A 7,383-nucleotide genomic window follows, 5' to 3' on the forward strand; every position below is an offset into this window, starting at 1 on the left:
TATACTCTTTGCCATTCTTTCTGCCTGGAACTGGAATATAATGACTGAAAGGACAGCAGCCACCTTGTGATCATTAATAAGACAGACAAGAATATAAAAATAAAGGATAAGAAAGATAGGAAAACCTGATTCTGAAAAGACACAATTGAGCTACTAGACAAGCCTTAAAATGCAAACTTCTAGACTTTCTTTATATAAGGAAAAATAAATTACTGTTTGTTTAAATCACCCTTTCTAAGCAACACAATTAAAATTACACAAATGCTGTCTAAGCCTATAAGTTTTGTGTATCTGGTTTTGTAGTCACTGAGAAATTCCATGAATATCTCTTTATATTTTTGATAGTATTTTCCTTTACAAATTTTGATGCCATGATGTTCAGAACATGTTTATAATTTTTATATTTTTGTTCTTGATTATACCCTATATCAATATAAAATGACCCACTTCATTTATTAGTTAATTTTTCCCTTAAAATTATGTTATTTCCTTCATTTGTTCATTTTCTCATTTACTAAAAAATATGGATTGGCTGATGTATTAGTCAAGACTCACTTTGCCCCCTTATGTATTCTTCACAGAGGTGCCAGAATGAGATTTTAAAAACACATTTTATGTCAGTTTACTGTCTAATTACAATTGGCATATGAAAATGCAAAAGACCTAGAACAACAACAATTAAAAAAAAAAAAAGAGTAGTAACACTGTTAGTACTAATCACAATTATAAACTTGTACTTTTTATGAGGCTATTAGAAAATAAAAATACAAACCACAGACTGGGTGAAAACATTTGCAAATTAGATATTTGATGAAGGATTTGTATCTGCAATATAAAATACTTCCAAAATTCAAGAAGAAAACCAACAACACAATCTAAAAATGTGTGAAGGATTTGAACAGATGCCTCACCAACAAAAACATATGGATAGCAAGCACACAAAAAGATATTCAGTATCACTAGTCATTAGGAAAATGAAGGTTAGAATTCCAATGAGATACTACCACAACCTATTTAAATGTCTAAAATTAAAAAGACTAATCATAACAAGTGTTGGCAAAGAGGTGGAAGAACAAGAACTCTCAAACTTTTTTAGTAGATATGTAAAATATTAAAATTATTTTGGAATGAATTTTGGCAGTTTCTTCAAAAGTTGAACGTGCACTTACCATATGATCCAGCAATCCAAATACTAAGTATTCACCCAAATAATCCATACCAAGCCTGTACATGAATGTTCACTGAAGCTTTATTTGTAATGGCCCCAAATTGGAAACCACCTATATGTCCATAAACAGGTTAATGGATAAACAAACTGTGGTATCTTATACAATGGAATACTAATCAGCAAGGAAAAGGAATAAAATATTGTTTCATATTACAACACGGATGAATATAAAAATAACTGTGCTGTGTAAAAGAATTCAGACCAAAAATACACATTGTATGATTCACTCTATATAATATTCAATAAAAATGCAATCTTAACTATAGTGGCATAAAGCAGATCGGTGGTTTTCTGAGCAGGGGTGAAGTGGAGGGGTGGGAAGGGAAGATAAAAAGTGGCATGGAGAATCTTTCAGAGGTGACGGATAGGTTCATTCTCTTGATTGAAGGTATATGTCATGGGTGCATACATATGCCCAAACTTAATCAAGTTGTATGCTTCCAATGTGCACAGTTTATTGTATGTCAATTATCCCTCAATAAAGCTGTTTAAAAATATTTAATGTATTCCCATCATACGTAGAATACAATACAATCCCGACACTTGCCTTTTGGCACCTTTGTAATCTAGATCTTGCTGAACCCTGCAACTTTCTCCTCTTCCACTCCCCAAAATCCACTGTTCTCTTGTTTTCTTTTTTTCACTGATAATGCCAATCTTTTTCATCATTCAGTGATTTTTACACTTCTGGATCTCCATGAATGGACTTTTCTTTCCCTGGTTTTTCCCATATATGCTTCTGTATCATCCTGAAAGTCAGTAAAAATAATTTTGCTAGCAAAAATATAACACCAATGGCTTAAATTAATTTACTCATATAATTCAGGAAGTCGAAGGGTAGAACATGCTTCAGGTCTGATTTAATCCAGCCAATCATGCTTCTGAGATGTTCTAAATTTAATAGCCCCAATGTATCTCAAGCTGGTAGTAAAATAGCTGAAATAGTTATAACACCCAATTCTGTACATGTCAAATAGTAAAAGAAAGAGAATAGTCCGCCAGAGGCTCCCTCGCATCTTGTTGGCCTGATCTATTCATTGGAATAAAACTACCTTAGACCAGCCAGACAAATCCCTGCATCTGGGGCGGCTCAACTTGTCCTCTATAAGCAAGAAGGAATCCTGAACAAAACTGGATTTCTATGAGGAAGGACAAAAAAAAAAAAAAAAAGTACAATTCCACTATTAGATTTCAGTACTATTGTGACTACCATTGTCCATAGGAGCACCCACTTTTTTCTGGCCACTTGTATACAAGAGTATTTATAGGAGTTTTATTTATAATAGCCTCAAACTGGGAAAAAAAGCCAAATGCTAGCAATAAAAGATAAGCAAACTGGTTCATATTCACACACTGGAATAGTACTCAGAAATAAGTACTGAGGGGGATGTCACAACATCTGCACTGCCTCCACCGCCTCATGAGTCTTTCCCTAGTAACCTGGGCGATAGCTGTCTTGACCAGAGCTGTTTCAAAAGTTACACTGAATTCTAATTGCTACTATTTTGTTGAAGATTTTAGCATCTAGGTTCATCAAGGATATTGGCCTGTAATTTTCTTTTTTTGCTGTGTTTTTATCTGGTTTAGGTATCAGGGCAGACTATTATAAAAAAACTGTATGACAACAAATTTGAAAATCTGGAAGATATGGGTAAGTTTTTAGACACATATAAATTACCAAGACTGAACCAAGAAGAGATAGAAAACCTGAACAGACCAATAACAAGCAAGGAGATTGAAGCAGTAATTAGCAATCTTTCAACAAAAATGTCCGGGTCCAGAGGGCTTTATAGCTGAATTCTATCAAATGTTTAAAAAGGAGTTAATACCAATTTTCATGAAACTGTTCCAAACAATTGAAACAGATGTTAGTCTCCCACACTCATTCTATGAGGCCAACATAACTCTGAAAGCATTTGACAAAATTCCTCATTCCTTCATGATAAAGACTCTTAACAAATTAGTTAAAGAAGGAAAATATCTTAACACAATAAAAGCTATTTATGACAAGCTCACCACCAGTATTATTCTGAATGGGGAAAAAATGAAAGCCTTCCCCCCAAGGACAAGAAGAAGACAAGGATGCCCACTCTTACCACTATTCAACATAGTACTGGAGGTACTAGCTAGAGCAATCAGGCAAGAGAAAGAAATAAAGGGAATCCAGATTGGAAAAGATGAAGTCAAACTTTCCCTATTTGCAGATGACATGATACTATATATAGAAAAACCTAAAGAATCTATCAAAAAACTCCTAGAGCTGCTTATAACTTCAGTAATTTTGCAGGATACAAAATAAATGCCCCCAAATCAGTAGCATTTATATACTCAAAAAAATGAATTAACAGAAAGAGAAATAAAGAAAGTAAGCCCATTTATAATTGTCACCAAAAAAATATGATACCTAGGGATCAATTTAACCAAGGAGGTCAAAGACCTTTACAATGAGAATTACAAACAACTTCTGAAAGAAATTAAAGAAGACACAAAAAGATGGAAAGATCATCCATGCTCTTGGATTGGAAGAATTAACATTGTGAAAATGTCTATACTACCCAAAGCGATCTACAGATTCAATGCAATCCCCATCAAAATACTAATGACATTTTTCACAGAAATGGAAAAAACAATCTTGCCTTTCATATGGAAAAGCAAAAGACCTCAAATAGCCAAAGCAATCCTGAGCAAAAAAAACAAAGCTGGGGCATAACTCTGCCTGACTTCAAATTATACTACAAAGCTGTTGTAATACACACACACCATCATGGTACTGATATAAAAATAGACATTCAGACCAGTGGAGTACAATTGAGAACCCAGAAATCACTCTTCTGGCTTATAGCCATCTGATATTAGACAAAGGCAACAAAAATCTACATTGGGGAAAAGATTGCCTCTTCACCAAGTGGTGCTGGGAAAACTGGATATCCATATGCAGAAGAATGAAACTAGATATGCATCTCTCACCATACACTAAAATCAACTCAAAATGGTTTAAAGACCTAGGTATAAGACCCAAAACTGTAAAATTACTAACGGAAAATGTATGTGAAACACTTCAGCAGTTAGGACTGGGTACAGGCTTTATGAACATGAGCCTGAAAGCACAAGCAGCAAAAGAAAAAAATAAACAAATGGGACTATATCAACTAAAAAGTTTCTGCACAGCAAAAGAAACAATCAGCAGAATGAAAAGACACCCTACAGTGTGGGAGAAAATTTTTGCCAACTATGCATCTGACAAGGGACTAATATCCAGAATATACATAGAACTCAAGCAATTATACAGTAAAAAAAAAAAAAAAGAAATGACCCAATTAAAAAATGGGCAAAGGAGCTGAATTGACATTTTTCAAAGGAAGACATACAAATGGCCAACAAATACCTGAAAAAATGCTCAACATCACTAGTCATCAGGGAAATGCGAATTAAAACCACATTGAGATACCACCGCACTCCAATTAGACTGGCTATAATCAAAAAGAAGGTGAATAACAAATACTGGTGAGGGTGTGGAGAGAAGGGAACATTACCGCACTGTGGGTGAGACTGTAAACTAGTACAACCACTTTGGAAAACAATTTGGAGGTTTCTCAAACAACTACAGATAGATCTTCCATATGATCCAGCAATCCCTCTTCTAGGTATATATCCAGAGGAATGGAAATCATCATGTTGAAGAGATACCTGCACTCCCATATTTATTGCAGCTCTGTTTACAATAGCCAAGATATGGAACCAACCTAAATGTCCATCAATAGATGATTGGATAAGGAAACTGTGGTTTATATACACTATGGAATACTACTCTGCCATAAAAAGAATGAAATAGTCCCATTTGCAACAACATGGATGAACCTGGAGAAACTTATGTTGAGAGAAACAAGCAAAGCACAGAGGGATAAATACCACATGTGTTCACTCATGTGGGAGCTAAAAGAGAAAGGAGGCAGGAAAGAAAGACCACAGTAGTGCTGTGATCCAACAGAGGGAGGGAAAATTCCTAGCACTACAAATTGGAGTTGAGGGGAGAAGGGGAAGAGGAGGGAGGCTGGGGGATAATTGTGAGGGGACAAAGGGTACAAAAGTAATTTCTGGTAATGGGTATGCCCCCAGTATGAATCTGGCCCCCACATGATGGGCAGGAGGGGGGACAATCAGCTTTGTATCTCATGAATATCATGAATGAATGAATGAATGAATGAATAAATAAATAAATATTTAAAATAGATAAATAAATAAATAAATAAACCAACTTCACCCCCCCAAAAAAAGAGTTACGGTGAAGACAGTGAGTGGAAGACAACATAACCACAGGCAGTACATGGCCTATCCACCTGTACCAGTGTGCCATTTTGCTACAAAGAAAACCAAAGCCAAAGCAAACAGACGGTCTCAAACCAGAGTGAATATTAACACTGCCTTGGTTGAGGATATAATCAACTTGGAAGAGGTGGATGAAGAAATGAAGTCTGCGATGGAAGCACTCAAGGATAATTTCAATAAGACTCTCAACATAAGGACTTCACCAGGATCACTTGATCATATTACTGTGGTAACTGCTAATGGAAGTTTGCTTTAAATTGGATTAGCCAGATCTCCATGAAGTCACCACTGCTGATTTTATTGGATATGGCCAACTTCCCAGAGTGTACAGCTGCAGCTATCAAGGCTATAAGAGAAAGTGGAATGAATCTGAACCCAGAAGTAGAAGGAACGTGAATTCATCTGGCAGTGAAGACCAAAGAACTCCTTGGATAAAAGTACAAGGGCCAGCAACACTCCAGAGCCCAGTTTCGGGTGGATCCCAGGGGTGGAGAATTGGTACCTTTCTCCCCCCATCCACACAGAAGGCTGTCACTGTGCTGTCAGTCCTTGTGAGGCCCACCGTTCCCAGTGGGGCACTCAGACTCGTTCATTCTCTTCCCCTCCCCCTTGCCCACCTCATTCTGCTCTGGGCCTTCTGGCATGGGTGGCCCATGGAGAATATCTGCTGCTGGCAGAGGGCCCGTACTCAAGGCATTTGCCTTAACTGTGATGTCTCCAGGGGACTGGGACCATTGGCAGGCTTAGCCTCATCTGCTCCTCATCTCAGGAGCCTCCTTTTCAAACAATTAGTCAGTTCTTTTCCCTAGTTTTGAACTCTGTTTGGGCATATGTGGGCCTTCACCTGTGATGGACAACTTTGCTAGAATCCCATTTCTACCAAATAATAAAATCTAAATAAATTGGAAAGAGTAGTAACCACAAAGGAGAGGATAGAGGTGGTCTAGGTGGATGATCTTTAAGGACCCATGGATAAAGCAACCAGAAAAGTACTTTGCCTCTGGGTCATCTTCACATGAGCTCTTTTCTCTGCCTGGATCACTCTTCCACCTCTTACCTGGCCAGTCCCATTCACTTTCCAGGTCTCAGCTTGGGTATCAAGACTCTGGGAAGTCTTTCTTTCTCCCCTAACCTAGGACCCGCATTATTGGCTCTCATAGCACAGTCTGCTGATTTTATCTGAACCCAAATTAGTCTTTCTGCGAGTTAGTCTGTATATTCTCAGAACTTGGCCTGGAGCATATGATTTTCATATGTTTGTGGTGTGAATAAATTGTGCATAGTAGCTACTCAAAAAAAAAAAAAGAAAGAAAGAAACTTCAGAAACATTTAACAAAATGAATGTATCTTAAAAACAGTAAAATGAGTGAAAGAAGCCTTACATAAAAGAGTGCATATAGTATGATTTCATTTACAGGACATTCTTGAGTTGGAGGATTGACTGGAAAAAAAAAAACACATGAGATTTTCTAGAGACCATGCAACAAACTTATTCTGTAAAGGCCATATTTCAAATATTTTGGCCTTCGTGTGCATGATGCAACTATAGCCATAAATACTATGCAAACAAATGTGTATAGCTGTGTTTTAATAAAAATTTATTTACAAAAGCTGTTGAAATTCCAGATTTGGACTGCCAGCATAGATTGCTACCCCTGCTCTAGAGTGATAATAATGTGTATCTTGATAAGGATTATACACAACTGTATGCATTTATTAAAATTCAGTGAATGTACACTTAAGGTTTGTGCATTTCATTATAGATAACAAATGTTGGAATCTAATTTACAATATGTGTGCAGAAGCATTTGGGGGGAAGTATAATGATG

General features: G+C 36.6%; 1 pseudogene; it reads left to right on the plus strand.

The window, feature by feature from the left end:
- The window catches only part of LOC103601203, a 28,902-nt pseudogene extending 22,952 nt beyond the window's left edge, over positions 1 to 5,950 (plus strand).
- The last annotated feature ends 1,433 nt before the right edge of the window (positions 5,951 to 7,383 follow it).

Source organism: Galeopterus variegatus, unplaced genomic scaffold, assembly GCF_000696425.1.
Source record: "Galeopterus variegatus unplaced genomic scaffold, G_variegatus-3.0.2 Scaffold3626, whole genome shotgun sequence".
NCBI classification, from domain to species: domain Eukaryota; kingdom Metazoa; phylum Chordata; class Mammalia; order Dermoptera; family Cynocephalidae; genus Galeopterus; species Galeopterus variegatus.